This window comes from Mesoplodon bidens (assembly GCF_964165515.1).
Source record: "Mesoplodon bidens genome assembly, chromosome: 1".
NCBI lineage: Eukaryota > Metazoa > Chordata > Mammalia > Artiodactyla > Ziphiidae > Mesoplodon > Mesoplodon bidens.
Window position 1 is genome coordinate 159,025,558 of NC_138176.1, and position 17,860 is coordinate 159,043,417.

General features: G+C 40.3%; 1 long non-coding RNA gene across 3 annotated transcripts in view; it reads right to left on the minus strand.

The window, feature by feature from the left end:
- The window catches only part of LOC308622935, a 115,163-nt gene that overhangs the window by 66,772 nt on the left and 30,531 nt on the right, over positions 1-17,860 (minus strand). For 2 of the 3 annotated variants that reach the window (XR_014016708.1, XR_014016709.1), the window contains one exon: positions 2,110-2,201. The exons of the other annotated variant lie outside the window; for it this stretch is intronic. This is a non-coding gene — a long non-coding RNA (uncharacterized lncRNA). The remainder of the gene's footprint in view (positions 1-2,109; positions 2,202-17,860) is intronic. 3 annotated transcript variants of the gene reach the window in all.

Below are 17,860 nucleotides of genomic sequence, written 5' to 3' on the forward strand. Positions count from 1 at the left end.
TGCTGTTTTTTACTGGTCCGTGTGCCCGGTAGCTGTGTAGTTCTGCCACGTGTGCCACCACATCCCACTGTCTTACAGCCAGGCCTCTTCACTCATCTCACCTGTGCATCTCCTGGGCCATTGGGTTCAGGGCCCCCAGGTAAACCCACTCTCTCCCATCCTAGGAGATGTTGATACTGTGTTCTATGGCTCTGATATGAATGTCATTGGGGTCAAGAATCAGCCTCAGGATCTCTGTTGTGTCTACAAGTCTTTTTGTCTACACCAAATGAACTTCACGCTAATTAAAATACCAAAACCCAATTCCGAGACATCCACAGTTAAAAATTACCAATTTTTACTTTCAAGGAGCACCTAGTATATCTTTTAAGTACAGAATGCATAAACGCTAACCTTGCACATTGCATCACATTCCGTTCAACTTCTTATTAACGTTTATTTGCAGAAAAATAAAAATTACTTCCCCTCATCTACTTAGGGGTATTGTATACACCACTTAAATACAGGGTTCTCTAGTGCCATCTAGGGGATTTTAGAGCAAAAAAAAAGAAATTGCTCAGCTGAAAGAGTAAAACAAGAACTGAACAATCAGCTATGACTCGCAATGTCATTTCTTATACACCCCTGATAATGTTTGGGTAATCTTTTATTTTACAGTTTGGATAGCTGAGCAAGGTCACACATGGTGCTGCATCTGGGGAACGCATAAATGAGTAAAATGTATGACATTGCACCATGCTTTGTGGCCTAATATTTTGCAGACATAACCTTGAGACAAAAAGTTTCCCTATTTAAATCAATGCCTCTTTCTAAAACCAAATCGAGCAGGATTTGTTACTATTTTTTTAATGTGTTTTCTAGATTCCTGGTTCCTACATACCAATCATGTGCATGTAAGAATTCCAGCAAGTGCCCTGTAAAGCTAAAGGGAAAAACCAAAAAGTGACACACCTTGCAAGAACTTGCCTCCATCCTCAGGCCTGAGCACAATGCCAAGCAGACAGAGGTCACTGCTAAGCATCCATTTTACTGAACTGAGCTCAGCTTCTAAATGGTGCTGATGGACAATGTGTGGTCCATCACTTTCTAACATACTCTGGGTGACCCGATTGCAACAGTCTGGGTTGACCTAAATAGCACATTTCTGGGGAGTTTTACTTGTGTGATGACCCTGGGTGAGGTGTTTTTCCCACAGGTTCCTGCATTTAATCCTTCCCCCTAAACCTCTGATTCCTATAAATACCTAATTCCTATTTTACACATAAGAAAACTGAGGCAAAAAGAGTGGAACGACCTCTTCAAAGTAACACAAAGAAATATATAAGCAGGATTTCAAATCCACATTACACTCCAGCCTCAAGCAGTGTGCTTCCTCCAATAAGTGGAATTTCAAAGACAGCATTTAAATATGACGACCAAATATCTTACAAACTATTTCCACCAAAGGGAAAATGCACATTAGGCTGAACCACATGAAATTCCTGATATTCAACCATTTTTGACCTACGAAAGAGCACTTACACGCGATTCAATACACGGGAAGGCACATTCAAAGAAGCCTGGGAACAAAAGAAACACATGTCTAAGGGCGTGCGGTGCCCTGGGCTCTGCTGTATGAGCACCACACCCACCCCTGACACCACGCATCCTTTACAAATAGCAGCAATCCCCACTTACAGGGTGGCCTTCCTGGAGAAGCCTGGGAAGGGAAGAGATTTTGTGTCAAGGTCAGAGTGGGGCACACCAAGAGACTGACCACCTGGGCAAAGGGACAACGTCTGGCCTGGAGTCCCAACACCCACGTGTGAAATGACCCGCACGCCAGGCCTTAGTCCACACCTGCGGGGAACCCGGCAGGGCACCAGTGCTGGTGTCCAAGGTGAGGACCACTGGCCTTCCCTCCCTGCTCCCTAAGGCGACAAGTCAAATTCTAACAATTCCATCTGGTAAGAGTAGCCCTTGTTCACAGGTCCCAAGTTCCTGTCACTTTGCTGGATTTTCTGGCCCGAGGTTGTATCCGCTCTCGGTCCTCTTCCTCCCTCCTCCAGACCATTGCGCCGTGCTTCCTCCCCACCACCTCCCACCTGCATCTGGTGAGCTCCTCCTTACCTTCAGATCTAAACTTCCAAGTTCCGTTTTCTAGGGAGGCTTCCCCTAGCCTCCAACGCTACATCCATGTCCTTTTATGTGATCCTTTAAGGCTGGTAAGAGGAAGAAGTAGCTTTTGTTATGTACCATTTGCCATAATTTTTTCAGGTATCTTAGCTACTGCAGACATCAATTCATTAAACTGGATTACCTCCAAAGATGCAATTTCCTCGTATATACCTATGTGCCTGTCAAGGCGAAAGTTCCTAAATATCACCTCCAAAATGTGTTGGTCTTATTCATCCCACAAGTATTCTGAGACAGTAGGCAGTGGCAACACAATTCTAACACCATTTGTTCAGGGCCACTTTGTTCATGCCTGGCTTGAATAAATGTTCTTTCTCAGTAGGTTCATTTGGCTGGACTAAGTCTCTATGCCAGAGTAAATGCATGAGGTTGATGGGGTGATCAGGAATAGGTGACGAGTGGGTAGATATTTTAGCATGTATCTAATAATGAGCCACAGCACCTTATTATTTTACAAAAATGAAAAGCATTGGGTGTTTAACAATGGCTCTGAAGCAACTCTGATGTAACTTCAATGGGCCTTGCAAAGGCCATATACCTGAAAGTAAAGATGATCAAGGCTTATTGGTTCTCATTCCAATAAAGCTAATGACTTCTGCTTAATATGCAGTCAAAGGCTAGTTGGTTTTAAGCAAAGATTTTATAACTTATACTTTGTTTCAAAATATTTTCTCTCCATTCTTACCTTTCTAATGTAGGAGGGTCAAATGTAATTAATATATGAGTATATATAACCTCCTTCCTTTGCTCAACCCATCCTCATCTATTCATTAAGGAAATATTTTGCAGAGTTGTCAAAGGAAAGGGGGATAGGGACAGAAACTGGGGCCCACAGAAATGGGTGTGTAGAAGCATTTCACGGAAAGCTAAAATACTGACGCATGGACAGATGCTGTAGCAAATATGTAGGAGAATGAGAGGCGTGTGGGGAAAGAATTTAAGAAATACTGTCATGGATGATAAAGTGGAGCTCCTTTGACATTACTGAACACAATCAAATAAAATTATAACTATTTTATTTCAGAATTCTGGACTGTAGCCATTTAACTGTGACCTGCAGTGAGACTGGGCTATGTGGAACCCTAGGATTTATTCAGATTACACTACACATTATGTACAATATGAAAGACTAGTAACATAAGTTGATTTGTGTAGAATTAGCTTGCTCTATTTACTGTAGGGCCCTGGGACTTATTGCATTATTTGGTCCATGATTTTTATTGCCAGCTCTACACAGCATTCTGACAACCTGTGTCTCTACTGTTCAAATATACCCATTGCCTCAAATACTCCTCACCTGAAAAATCTCCTCACAGTATCAATTCTGAGTTCCTCTGAAAAAGAGGAGGGTTGTAGGCCCCAGATAGACAAAGAGTGAAATAACACTTGAGATTAGACTTTTAGTGGGAATCTACCCAACAGAAGTTTCTCACCAAATAACAGGACCTCAACAAGTCTGCAAACCACCAAGAAGCTCACTAAACCTCAAATCCCAGAGTTCCCTCCTCAAAGATGATGAAATCCAGACATTCAGTAGTTGAATTCCCAGTGGTTTTCTTCTCAGCCTTATTAACAAAGAGAACACTAAGAAAGTTCTTTGTTGACTTCTTTTTTGGTGTGTCTTTTTTGCTTGTTTGTTTTCTGTTGACATGGCCTGAAAGAAAGGCACTGAAGATAGTGTGAAGACTTCATTTTAATTCTTCACAACACCTTATATCACCTTATACCACTTGATTATCACAAACTATGTTACTGTTTTTGGACTTCACTAAGCCTCGATTTTACCAGTCTACAAAATGAGATGTTGCAGCTTTCCTTTTTCCAATATGGTTTTTTATGACCTATTGGATGGTTTGAGAGGTACATTAACTACTCCTGATCAGGAAAGACTTACTACACTTTAGGTATTTAGTTTAATTTATGGTATTATGTTATACACTTTTGATATAATATGTTCAGTAGTGACATATGACATATGTTGACAAGTACACTGGCACTGGAATGAAAAAACCTAAGTTGGTTCAATTTCTAGATTGTCTACCACTATTTATTTCTGACTCTGTGAGCTTAGATAGGTAGCTTTACTTCTTTGCGCTTCATTACTCCATCAATAAATTGACTGTAAGAAAATTACGTTAATAAATATAGGAAATGACTAACATAAACACATTGAAACCTTAATGGCTTAATACAACCAAAGGTTATTTCTTATTCATCATGTTCAGTATGGGTGTTTAGTGCAGCCTTCCACACAGTGATTCAGGGATCCAGGCTCCTTCATCTTATAGATTTGTCATCCCCTTTACTATCTGTAAAGGGACAGATAGCAAATATTTTAAGCATTACAGGCCATATGTTACAACTACTCAACTCTGCCATTGTAGTACTGATATAAAAGCAGCCATTGCCAATATATAAATAAAGCAATGTGGTTGAGTCTCAATAAAATTTTATATATATAAACAGGCGGCAGACCAGGTTTGACCCACTGGCCATGGTTTTCAGACCCCTACACCAGGATATTGAATTCCTCTTCTGGATTCCTTATAACCAACTAGTTAGTGGGGGAAAATCAAAGTATGGGGAATGGCCAAGAGTTTTTAATGGGCCAGGCTTAAAAATAGCATGTATCACTTCTGCCCATTCCATTGGCCCAAGAATGGGCATACATAACTCCAAGGAAGCCTGGAAAGTAACTTGTGTTTACCCAGGAGAAAAAGAAAATAGGGTGCTATGAACTCATAACATTCTCTGCCAAAAACACTTTTTTCAATGGTTGTGGAGAGAGTCGTATGAGATAATGAGTGTGCAAAACTACTTTGTACGTTATAATCTGCTATGCAAACGTAGAGTGCTATTATTATCATAATTACTATATGTAATGTCTTTATGAATACCTTACCACCAGGGAGTGGTAGCCCCCTTGGAAAGAAGAGAGTTTATGGATATAAGAGACACTTGAAATTTTTGGATCAAGCAGACTAAAAATTATATTTTATGAGACAGGGCAGTCAGAGCCCCTTCCTCCAACTTGAGTGCCTTGAAATACACTGAAGTTTCTTTTTCCTCCATGGTAGTAACAAGTTTTGTATGCATAGAAGCAATTACTGAAGCACTTTCCAGGTTACATCAGTAGTTAGATTACTTGCTGTAAAACTGAAGTTTATTTATGATACCCTTCAATGCCAGAAACAATGAGTTGGAAATATAAAAATGAAGCTATCCATAATATTAACTAATTAACTAAAAATCCGTGCTTAATATTTTCCAAGAGTAAAGCAGTGTGCTGGGGAGATAGGACACATCAGAAAGCATATAAGCCAAGATAAAAACAATTCTCAGTGTGATCCCTTAAATCAAATTTTGAAGATCTCACTTCTAAACTATTTAATGTGTGAGATCGGGTCATGGTATTTTTTTCAACAGCCTTTTCACAAAGTAGCATGAGCAACACAATTATTCCACTAATTTTAAAAGACTTCTCTTCTGTTTGTGTCTTTTAATGATAGAATGAAAGACGGAGAAAATGAAAATGCAAAAGATTAGAATTAATTACATTGAATACAGGATAAAGCAGGGATGATTCATTTATTTATTTAATTTTTAGCAAAGTAGCAAATTGAAGGGAATTCCTATGAAGCAATTAGCCATCCAACTTTTGTTATTTCAAACAAAGCAAGTGAATCAGACATTTGAAGGGGTTTATAAAGATCTCACAGACTGTTGGAGGTGGAGTGCAGGGGTATTTGGAGACAACTGTGTTGGCTAGTGGGGATGATGGTACCCAGTTGAAAGTTGTGACCTGGGTGGGTCTCTGTGTCTCCATATTATATATAATCTCCCCACTTCTAAATAGCTGGTGTTCAATGGATAGGGTATACATAAGGCCCAGTTTGTTCAAGCCAGTCCAAGTTTACTCCTATTCTCCAGCATAACTATTAATAGTGTCCTCATTCACTCTCCAGTGTCCCCAGTTTGGACAATTCATTACATGGACAGGCTGTCAATGGATATGTGTTCATGGCTTGATGGGCAGAAGTTGGAAAGATGACACTCATGCCACCACTTAACAGCCATGCCCAAGAGGCTTAAAACATCAAAATGCACAAATAACTGAGCACAGAGAAAGTAATAGGATCCACAGGCCCATAACTGAAGGTCTTACTGGTTGTAGACATTTCCTTCCCTGAAACCTGGCCAGAAAGCTCCTCAGCAACAAGAAAATAGCCAATCAACACTGATTTGTGATCTGCCACCACCCAAAAGAGGAGGCGAATTGTTATTTGAGAATCTGTATGAGCTTGGATCACCATTGTTAAAAACCTGGGCTTTGGCACCCAAAATAACTTGTCCAAATTTATAAAAATTCAGTGCTCCTCATTTTGATCAGTAAAAATAATGTCTCTAGCTATTTATCAATTAAATCCTTATATTTGCCAAAGGTGAATCTTGAGGGTATTTGTTAATTGCCTCATGATTGATTCTAGGCTTTATTAATCATAATGATAAAATTTCAGAGGGCAAGAGGTCAGAGTGAGCTTGGGCAACAGCCAGTTCTACACGCTTCAAGATATAATACCCAGAAAGAACCAAAGGCTTACCTCAAAGCATTAGCTTATTGGAAGCCTGCGAGGACTGCCCCAGTCCCTAACTCCTCACCTGGTGTTCCTACATCCTATAAGTCATCTCAACACCAACACTTGCCTCCTGTTGGTTTCCAGTTCCTGCATTTGTTGGGAAGCATTAATACTGGAGAAGTGTTTTTCTCCATAAGATTTAGGAAAGAGAACATGAGTTTAGCCTTCAGCTAGAGAAAGATGACTGCTCACCTAAGCCATTCTTTCTAATTTTAGGAATAATTTTAAAACTCTTGGTTCATCTTGAGATAGCATCAGTCAAGAGCAAGTGACATGCTTCGTCTTCTCTTAAACTTGCTCGGAGCCCATCCTTTTCCATTTCGGCCATAAAAATTCTCACAACTCTCCAGGTAAGGATCTTTCCATTTGTTCATGATTGTACCCCGAGAGCCTGACCTAGTGTCTACCCCATAGCTGTTCTATACATATTTTTTGGAAATTAACAAATTAATGAAAGAAGATGAAATTCACTAGGGAGCATGCAGCCAAAATATGAGTCTTCTGGGCAATAAACAGCCATGTGTCCTCCACACTGCCAGGACTCCACTGAGTTGAGAACCACCAGAGTGCCTGGAAAAACTGAGAACTGCCTTAGAAACAGATCCAAGCAAAACTAATTAACAAAGAGGTTTGCAGAAAAGTTATTAACACTACAGAAAGAAGAGAGTCCTTCCTGGATGAGAATATTAGCATTGCAGAGAGATAGCAAAAAAAAGAAAAAAAATGCAAGAGATAAATTGCTTATTGGGGAGGATAATAGCAATTGGGATATATAAGAGTGAAGGTGGCTGCTGATGGCTGTAGGCAACAGAAATAGGAACTCAAGCTGGCTTAAATAATCCAACAATATATTTTCTGACATAATTGGTAATCCAGGGTAGGTAGGCTTTTGGGTTGGGCAATTCAGAATCTCAAAATGTCATCACGGGTCCATGTTCCCTCCAACCCTTGGCTCCGCAGAATCCTCACTATCGATATGAACTCTGAATGGCAGCACCATGACTGAGGCAACTGTCAAGTCTAGATTATAATGCTCACAGGAGAAAGAGAGACAAACGCTCACTGTGGCTCTATTTTATTTATATATGTGCCATTCATTTATTTTTGAAGAATCCATGCTCTTTATTATTATTAACGAGGCTTGTAATCCCCTGACTATAGTTTTCCCACTGAACTGGAGCAAACATAATTCTTAGAGTCAGAGTCTGCACTTCTTCTTTACCAGCAATGAAACTTTTCCAAGAAGCTCTCGGAGTCTTTTCCCCTCACATCCCATTGATTGGATTCCACACCTTTTCCTAACACATTCCTCATAAAGCAAATGGATATCCCCCTGCTGCTCTTATAGGGGTGATCAGCTTAGGCTAAAGCCTATGGCTGCATGGGGAGGGGTGAATACCTAAAAAAATGTTATGCTAGAGAGAAGAAAAGGGAACTGCTGTGTCAGCAACCATTAGTACTCCAGAGTGACAGCGTCAGTGATTAATTAGCAACCTGGGTTAGCTCTCTGACATGTGAAGATTAGAGCAATTCCCAAAGAGGTATCTCACACAGGCAAGGCACTTACTTTATAAAAATCTTTCCAAATCTCTGAAGTAGATAATTACTATTATCCCATCTTTTCAGATAAGGAAACCAAGGTTCAACTGGCTGACATACTGAGTTATACAGTCAGGAAGTGGCAGCTGCATATGGAGAGTCAAACATTTAGTGAAAATGTGTCTGGTTCCCTGAAATAAAAATTCCGAGTCACAGAGTTTCAAAAGAAAACTTCCAAGCAAATGCCCAATACCCTATGAAGCCATACGTTAAATGTATTTCATTGATCATAATAACATTGTTTTTATGGTACGTCATTTATTCATTTATGTATTCATTTATTCAACAGCTTATTATGTGCAAGACAAATTGCCAAGTACTTGGGACTAAAAAGAAGAAAAAATTCCACCTCTGTGAGAAGTCCTGAGTTCACACACCAGGCAAGAGTAAAAGGTAAGTGTCGACCATATTTCCTAATCCTAAAATGTCATCAACTGGAAAACATGCAAATCACACCGAGAAAGGAAAGGGGAGGGAAAATGCAACTTTAAATGCACACATTGATTGTAAACTACATATAAGTTTCAAAATGGTTCTAACCTGGGGAAAGACTGTCAGAAGAGGAGAGATCTGCCAACCACAGCACAGGTTCTATAATAAGGTAGACACACAATGCCTTATGCAGGCAAAAAATGAGCAAGCAATTCATTCTCCAAGGAGGGCACGGAGGTGATGTGATAGAGAAGGTAACCTTTTAAATACGAGCACTGGAAAATGAGTTGAGCTTTCCAGATAGAGAGAATCCAGAAAGAAAATGCAACACAATAAGACATTGGGTGGGAAGCAAGAGTGGCTTCAGGGCAGAATCTTCCTCATGAAGGTAAGAGAGAAAGAAGCAGCGAGATAAAGAGAGAGAGAGAGAGAGACAAAGAGACAGAGACAGAGAGAGAGCTGGGTACACATACAATCCAGTGCTTTACAGAATGAAACATTCAGCTTCCCAATTATTCTTTGAGCTGCTGGAGCCCGATTCCTCAGGATGAGAGTCCTTAGCCTCCCACTTCCTGGTCTGACCCTGTAGCGTCTCTTTTCTGAGCCTCAGCCACATCCTCTGTAAAGGTGGCAAAGTCCCCATGCCTACTTCTCAGGACAAGCTCTCAGGATTTACCTCCAGGCTACCCAGGAGGTACAGAGCTCCAAGCCTGGAGTGTGGCAAGCACCCAGTAAATGGTGGCAGGCCAAGAAAAATGAGGAAGAGATTCCATTCTTCAGGCTTGACACTCAAAGAAACACCTCACTCAAGTGTGCCAGACATGCCCCTTCAGGGAGACAAGGTGGTTTAGGTAGAGAGACTGTGATCCCAAATCTAGACACAGCCCATGGACGTGGTGGAGGGATGTTAAGAGCACCTCGCCTGAGGTGTGGGTGATTTCAAAATAAGGAGAATGGCATTCCCGATTCATTTGAAGATGGCTGAAAATGGGAGCTTTACAAATTAATCCCCCTCAGTGGAGTGTGAGGGAACCAGATTGAGGTGTTTCTTGTCAAAAGAAGGGATCCCACCCCATTCCTTGTGCTCTGGTAGCACTGAAGTGCACTCAGTATGATTCTGGGCCACTGAATGGAGAGGCACAGAGGCCGGCAGAGGCATCATGCTGGTACACTGCTCTGGACAGAAGTCCAGAAAATGGGCACTTGGGCTGGCAGAGCCCAAAGGGGGAAGTGACAGCCCCTCCTCCCCAGGAAGCAGAATTAAGGCTGAATGACAATGGAGCATGGGTGGGGATGGGGGCATGTGTGCCCTACATAATCCAAGGCCACCATTCCAGCTATGAACTCCAACATTAAACCAGCCCAGATGGGGACAGTGTATGCCTTCCAGTCCCCCTGCACTTGTTGCCACCAGCCTTGAACAACTCCCACAGTGGGGACCAACCCAGTGATGATACGGAAAGTAGTCACCAGCAGAAACTCAGGAAAGGAAACATCCAGGCAAACCTCCTTCCCACTAACTCAGATGCCATCCCAAGGAGGAGGAGAAGAGGAATCTCACTGAATATCAACCCCAAGGACACTAAGGTTTAAACCAGAAGAACTTTGGGATTATGTTTTCTGCCATGTTTAGTCTGTTCAGGCTGCTGTAACTGAATACCATAGACTGAGTAACTTATAAATAATGAACATTTATTTCTCACAGTTCTGGAGGTTGGGAAGTCCAAGATCAAAGGTGCCAATAGATCCAGTGCCTGGTAAAGGCCAACTTCCTGGCTTGTAGAAGGCTGTCTTCTTGTATCTTCACATGGCGGAGAGCAGAGAGTCAACAAGCAAGCTGTCCTGTCTCATAAGGGCACTAGTTCCATTCTTAAGGGCCCCACACTCATGACCTAATCACTTCCCAAAGGTCCCAACTCCTAACATCATCCCATTAGGGATGATGGGCTAGGGTTTCAACATATGATTTCAGGGGACACAAACTTTCAGTCCATAATATGTTATAAGAGACCAAGGAAGGATTCATGAGCTAGAGTGAGTTCAATCACAGGAAACCCAAGCTTTGTGCAGTCTAATTTTTCCCAGTACTTGAGAAAATTTCAGCAGTACCAGCTAACATTATTGAACGCTTAATTTTGGCAGGCATTAGGTTTCACATTTACATGGATTGCCAATTTAATCCTCCTAAGTAGATAGCTGCTACTGTTATTTCTATTTCACAGATGAGAAAACTGACATAAAAATCCTGTGTTCTTACTGTATGTATGGAGTAGAGACAATAGCTAAAGGAATAACAAGCTATTTTATCCTGTCTCTTGAACGAAGCAGCAAATGTCACCATCATGAGGGAGGAGTACAAACACCACCTAACACCCCTGGAAACACTATCTAGAAAAGCATGTGTGTCCCCTGCCCACAGGGTCTCCCCTTCTACACCAGATGAGAAGGACAGCGATCTCCCAGGCAAACTTGTGATGCAGGTTCGGCCAGCGCCTCTTTCTCCTTCGTGGTGGAAAGCCCTCCTCTCTAATGTCTACTCTGGATCCCAGCTTCTAGGCTGACCAGCCTTGTAATCTTACATCCGTGTAAACTGAGTAAGTTAACTCCTCTGTGCCTCCATTTCCACATGTGTACCAGAAGGCAAACAATGCCAACATGTCAGTATCTTAACAATGACGGGGAACAAGTTATGGACCATGCTTCACATAACACCTAGCACAGTGGCTATTATCTTCCCCATCCCCATAGCCTCACTCTCAGCTACCTGTTCAGTTAGAAAGCGAACTTCCCTTCTCTGACGCATAAAAGGTATAGGCAAGTATTTAAATGTTTTCCCCTCCCCGGGCGTTTTACTAGCAGCATCTTGAAAATCAAAGCACCTTTAAAGACACAAAAGAATCCATTTCCAATAGAAAGACTTAGAATTTCCCACCATGATGCGTTATTACTAAGATTTTCCTGATTAAGATTTTCCATGGGTCAAATCCTCCTCCTAAAACGACGAAAACCACATTTTAACTTTTTATTTATTTCCAACCTGTCTCTTTTCAGAAAAGACGTAAGATTGTCAAGAACTGAAGTCAATATACTTTGTGAAATATCAGTTATTAAAAAAAGAAACTGAAAATCAGTTTCTTCTTTCGGTTTCATCCAAAGCTATGGGGCCTAAAAACATCAGACATTGATCTGAGTGTCTTATCAGCTAAAGCAAAGTATTTGCATTGTTTCTAAAAATTTATACCTTTAAAGCATCTTCACATACATGTTTTATTTGTTCCTCTCAACAATCCAGTGAAGAAGAGATTACACTCCCCATTTTACAGATAAGAAAACTGAGGTCCTGGAAAACAAAACCATCAGACCCAGATGTCTTAAATCATTGTTCAATGCTCTTCTGTTACACCACAGCCCCCTACTTCCCAGGATGGGGTAGAATTTTGAAGCAGAAAAGGACGTTAAAGATTATCTAGTCCAGCTCTTAGAGAGCTATTTTGAATAATGCATGTATGTCAATACTCACATAAACAGTATTAAATTTAATAAAATAATATTGAATTTTACAATTATCTGTGGTACATGCTTGACAACACACCTGGCCACTTTCTTCTGGGTTTGAGATGGGATTTTTTTTATGACACAGAAGTAACTAGAAGGTCAAATTATGTATATGGGCATAATCCAGGTCCCTTTGGTTTTCTCATTTTGGGCATCAAGGGTCTAACAAGATTCACATCATTATCCCTACGTCATGAATCAGGCATGTTTTAAAAACGCTCCATGGCTAAATAATGCTTTGCAACATCATCTTCCAGGAGCACTTCTCTTCCAGTCATGATTAGACTTTTCTAAAGATTCTGCTCAGCTAGGATTTTTAGTGTTTTTTAATTGTGTATTTTATGATATTTTAATTTTATGTTTATTCATTATTAATCATCTTTATTATATTTTAATTGTCAATGCAACATCCTGAGGAGGGAGAGGGAACACTTCACAAATAAGAATATTAATTTATTTGCCTTAAAATAATAATTAGGATTTTAATAAAATTACTTCTCTTAATAGGTCTCTGTGGAATGTTAATTCCCCACCCTTTAATGAACTAATGAGATACCAGGTGAATTTCATTAAGCACTGTGCTCACTTCCAACCAAAAAATTTTAAGCAACAATTGTAAACCTTCAAAATATTTACCTAAAGACAACTTGCTGATTCCCTCTAAAAGGCAATCTAAGAGCAACATACAGAGAATAAAATCTAAATGTATCCTCTCTCATTCTGGCATCTATTTGGAGGGTGAATATATTGACATTGCCCATCTCACTGTGGTCTCCCAAACCACTTTGCATTTTACTTGCTCCCCTATCAGGAAACGGCTACCTGTCAGCACACAACTCTGCAAAGCATTCTGAGTTTCAGTACCATTCAAAGTGTACACCTAAAGTAATAATATTGACTACTGATGATGCTGTCTTACACCCAAGATGTCACAGGTCTCTGGAAATATCAAGTAAGCCTCACAAGTTCTGAACACCAGGAGAAGACTATAAACAGGGGAACTGAGGGGCAGGGAGAGGAAGGCAGTTGCACGGTGCTTCCCAGCCACGGTGGTAAGTCTCATGGAAAAACAAGCTGGCCACAAGCAGGTTGAGCTTGCCTGGCCCTTCATGAAACATGGACTGGCTTAGTGGCTCTTGGATTTGCCAGTGAGTTCTCCTACTTCTTTTGTTATCAACACAGGAAAGAAGTTGTATGTGTTCTTTTGAATGAGTGTACTTTTTTGTATCACTGTCAAAGTTTGCTTTTAATACCACCCATTGATGTACAGCTTTCTGGTCCCTTGATAGTTTTAATGAGCTGCTTCCATGTTGCAGCAGTAATTTTTGGAGCTGGCATTTCCTCTTCTGCGCAGAGGATGCTACAGCCATTATGAAATTAACCTAATATTCTTCCAGCATCATTTTAAAATAGGTTAAAATAATGGCTTTTTGGTTATATCTGTTACTGTAGGATTGCAATGCATTCTTACAAACCTTGTTAATTTTCTGAATGCGTGATCTATAAAAATCCTACCACAGAAAAGAAAAACAAATGTCAGTAAATTTTCCCACGTAAGAAGAACTTTTTTTTGTTTGTTTTGTTTTAATTAACAGTTAAAACAATTCCTTTCACATCACCTTAATGTTATCCTTTGGGGCTCTCTGAAAATGAACCAATTCACTTCAATAAAATCACTGTCATTCTATTTACCAGACCAGAGTTTATTGGAGCATGACTACTAAATGCAACTAGTCAGAAAAAAGAAAAGCAACTCCCATAAACTCTCAATTAACAGTATGTTTTGTACCCCTGGCACACACATCCTACACACACACACACACCCTACACACACACACACACAGACTCATCTTTTGCAGTGTAATTTCGGCTCCAGACATTTTTTAAAAAGCATTTGGTAACTGATTACAAGAATGAGTCCCTCTCATTCTTTAAATGACCCATTAAAATATCATTGTAAATCCTTCTATTATAAAGTCCAATCCCCATGATGTCATGAAACCCAGCCCAAGAAGAAGAACCATAGAAATGTTATTTCTTGGGCCTCTCACTGTTGTGGCCTCTCCCGTTGTGGAGCACAGGCTCCAGACGCCAGGCTCAGCGGCCATGGCTCACGGGCCCAGCTGCTCCGCGGCACGTGGGATCCTCCCGGACCGGGACACGAATCCACGTCCCCTGCATCGGCAGGCGGACTCTCAACCACTGTGCCACCAGGGAAGCCCAGAAATGTTATTTCTTGGGACTAGAAGAAGGAAAGCTTTCAGAGCTCTCATCTCCAAGTTCTCATTTTATCATTCAAGAAGCGAAGTCTAAGCAGGATGGCATGAGTCCAAAGGTGATTTTAACACCATAGCAACCTAAGGAACAAATCTAGCAACAGCAGAACCCACTTCAAAGAGCAGAGGGTAAACGTGGGAAGTAAAATTCTCTTTAGCAAAGTGGCAGCAGAGAGGGACAGTTCCAAAACAAACACAGGTTAATATTCTTTCTTTCCGTGAATCAATCATGAATTCTTAGGAAAGTGATGATCAAAATCTCTTTATAAATAACAGAAATAAATAAGGATAATTGCAACGTACAGCCTGAATTCTGAGAATTAAACTATGAAGTCAACACTAAGAGATGTAATGTATGCAAAAGATGCTACAAATGGAGTTTTGGAATACACAACATCAGCAAGGCTTCCAGTATCAGGTTCCTATCCCTATTTCAACTGAAATTGTAGAGGGAAGGAACTACTAAGACAATATTAATTTGCAGCAAGTTCTGGTAGCATTGCTCAGCTGGGAGAATGTAAGACATTATCCACCACCTATGAAACACAGGCTGCCTGAGAATGAAGCCACCACAGAGGAAGGTGTGTCTGAGAGCTGGAGATAGCATCCTGACAATGTCCCTGGGACATCTGGAAACAGGGACTAAGTCTAAAGCTAGGCCTGACTCCACACCTGAATACTGCAGTTCTATGAACTGAAGGAAAAAAATCTCATTTTCACTCAAAGTAGTTTGAGTTATGTCTCTTTCACTGGCAATCAGAAAAAGACCTAATACCTTAATGGAACTTTCATGCAACTTGAGGGACAGTGATGGTCAATCATAAGGATCTAAAGTGAGAATTGCAGAATAAAGTATAAAAAGTGGACTGAGCATTCAAGGAAGCCTTGAGCTGGAACTGTGATTTGGGAAGGAAACAATTGTCTTCTCTAGAATCCAGTTTTCTCATCTGTAAGACAGAGATTGTACCTCCTTCACAGCGCTATTCTAAGAACTAAATTAGTTTATAAATGTGAAATGATTAGATCAGTGCCTGGCACTCTAATATCTATATAATAGTGTGCCTTGTATATTAGACATTAATTAGAAATGAAAGTTAAAGTGTAATTTATGGCAAACTTCACTTGGGCTACAGTCAATTTGGGAGACTCGTTACTCCTAGCCCAGCACCTAAGGAACCTGGGAGAGCCCCAGATAGCTAACAAAGTGGTTAACAAAGTGGCTCCCTTCCTCAGCTCTGAGAATCACATACAGATTCCAAAAGTGACCCTGCCATGTGAGTGCTTCATTAATATGTGTGTATTTGTGTGTACATTTTAGCTTTACTTTTTATGTTCTGGAGGAATCAACATGTTATTTTATGCTGTAGCAGCTACAGTCATAATGCTGCCAATTTAATTCTTCAACCCAAAAAGATGGTGACTTGTCTCTCTCAAAATTTCTAGAACAATGATCTTGCCAAGCTCTTAGGTTCTGAGGAAATCCCTTGCCCATCTCATTTCCAGGCAGAGCACAAGTCAGAAAAACTGAGTAAAAAATTCTCCCCTTAGAAAAACACTCACTTCTGGCAATGAACTTCCAGCATTCTTTTGAACTCTGCCTCTTCCATGTTTGTGACGTGAATAGACCTTGCAGTTAATTATCAACATGAATAATATATGACTGTGAGCCCAAGAAATAAGTCAAAGGTTCCAAAGGGTTTTATCTCCAGTTTCACACGTGGATGTTCTTGCAAATACACATTCCATTTTAAACATGTCAGCACATTTGGGGATAGAAACTTTTTGGTGCTGGCCTTCTCGAAGGTGGCTCATTAGTGAACAGCTCATGCAATCGACAAGCTATTGGTGGAGGACAGAGAGATTAAGTTTCTTATCTCTGCCTTTGCATGTTCAAGTGTCTCAGATACATTGATGTAACTAAATTCTTCTCTCTGTCTCTGTCTCTCTCTTTCCGCTGCGTATCACAATAATTTGTTAGAACAGAGTGGAATTTTGCCAACATGTAATTCTTTTCAGCCCCAAATGTGTCTTTTGGTCACCTTGCTTTTCCCTCTAAGTACCAGCTAAAGGTTCCCATTTAAGTGACAGGCCTTTTTAATAATAAGTTAAGGCTTTGCAGCAATTGCAAGAGTTTGGGTACAGTGTCCAATATCATAAGACATGATAAATGTTCAGTGAAGGATACAGTTCGAAATTCCACTGGAAAAATAGATTGGGCTAAAACAATAGACATTCTTTATGACAACACTCAAGCTAAGTTAAAATGGTGATGCTCACTTTTTTTGGCATGCTTTCCAGGTATCTAATTTTTTTTTCATTTTTTTTTCTCATTAATGACTATGGAAACCAATATGGCAGGTAGCATGCTCAGGCTAATTTGGTTGACCAACTGAATCAAATGGACTGTTAGTGAATTACTAGCAGGGTTGTAGGTGTGCATGAATAATTTTGGCTGATATCCGTAACATTCCAATCCACACAGTCCTGCTAGTCTGTGTGGCATGAGGGCAGAGTGGACATAATCGCTTCCTCTTTGGTCATGCCAGAGAACTAGCATTTCTGGTGTTGACTGCTAAGTGCATCAAGGATCCCTACTCCTCTGAGCCTTAAGGAGGTAGGAGAAAACCAGTGCATCCTGTTGCTTTCTTGGCAAAAGGAAAAGACAACAAAGGCACAACCCTTCCTCCCTCTTCAATATCTCTAGGGAAGCATCTAGCAGATAGACAGAGCTCAACCTCTGGAAGCAGAGACCTAGGCTTCAGTTCCAACCTGACTAGGTACTAGAGCTGAGGACTTTAGCAAATTGTTTCAATTCTGTGCTACTCATTTCCTCATCTGCAAAATGGACTTAATGTCTACCTTTAAAATTTCTTGGGAGAATTTGATGTCAAGTGACAGATAAAAAGTGGGAACATAGGAAATAGTAGTTCTTGGCAAAGATTTCAGAGAAAGTAAAACTTAAGAAACAGAAGCAGTTAAGAAGAAACATTTTATATATATATATATATATATATATATATATATATATATATATAATAACTGAATCACTTTGCTGTACACCTGAAATGAGCACATTTAATTAACTATGCTTCAATTAAAAAACTAAAGAAAAAAGAGGAAACAAAATATTAATATTATCAAAGCAACAATAGAGCTATTGTTATTCTTAAAATAATTTATGTGATA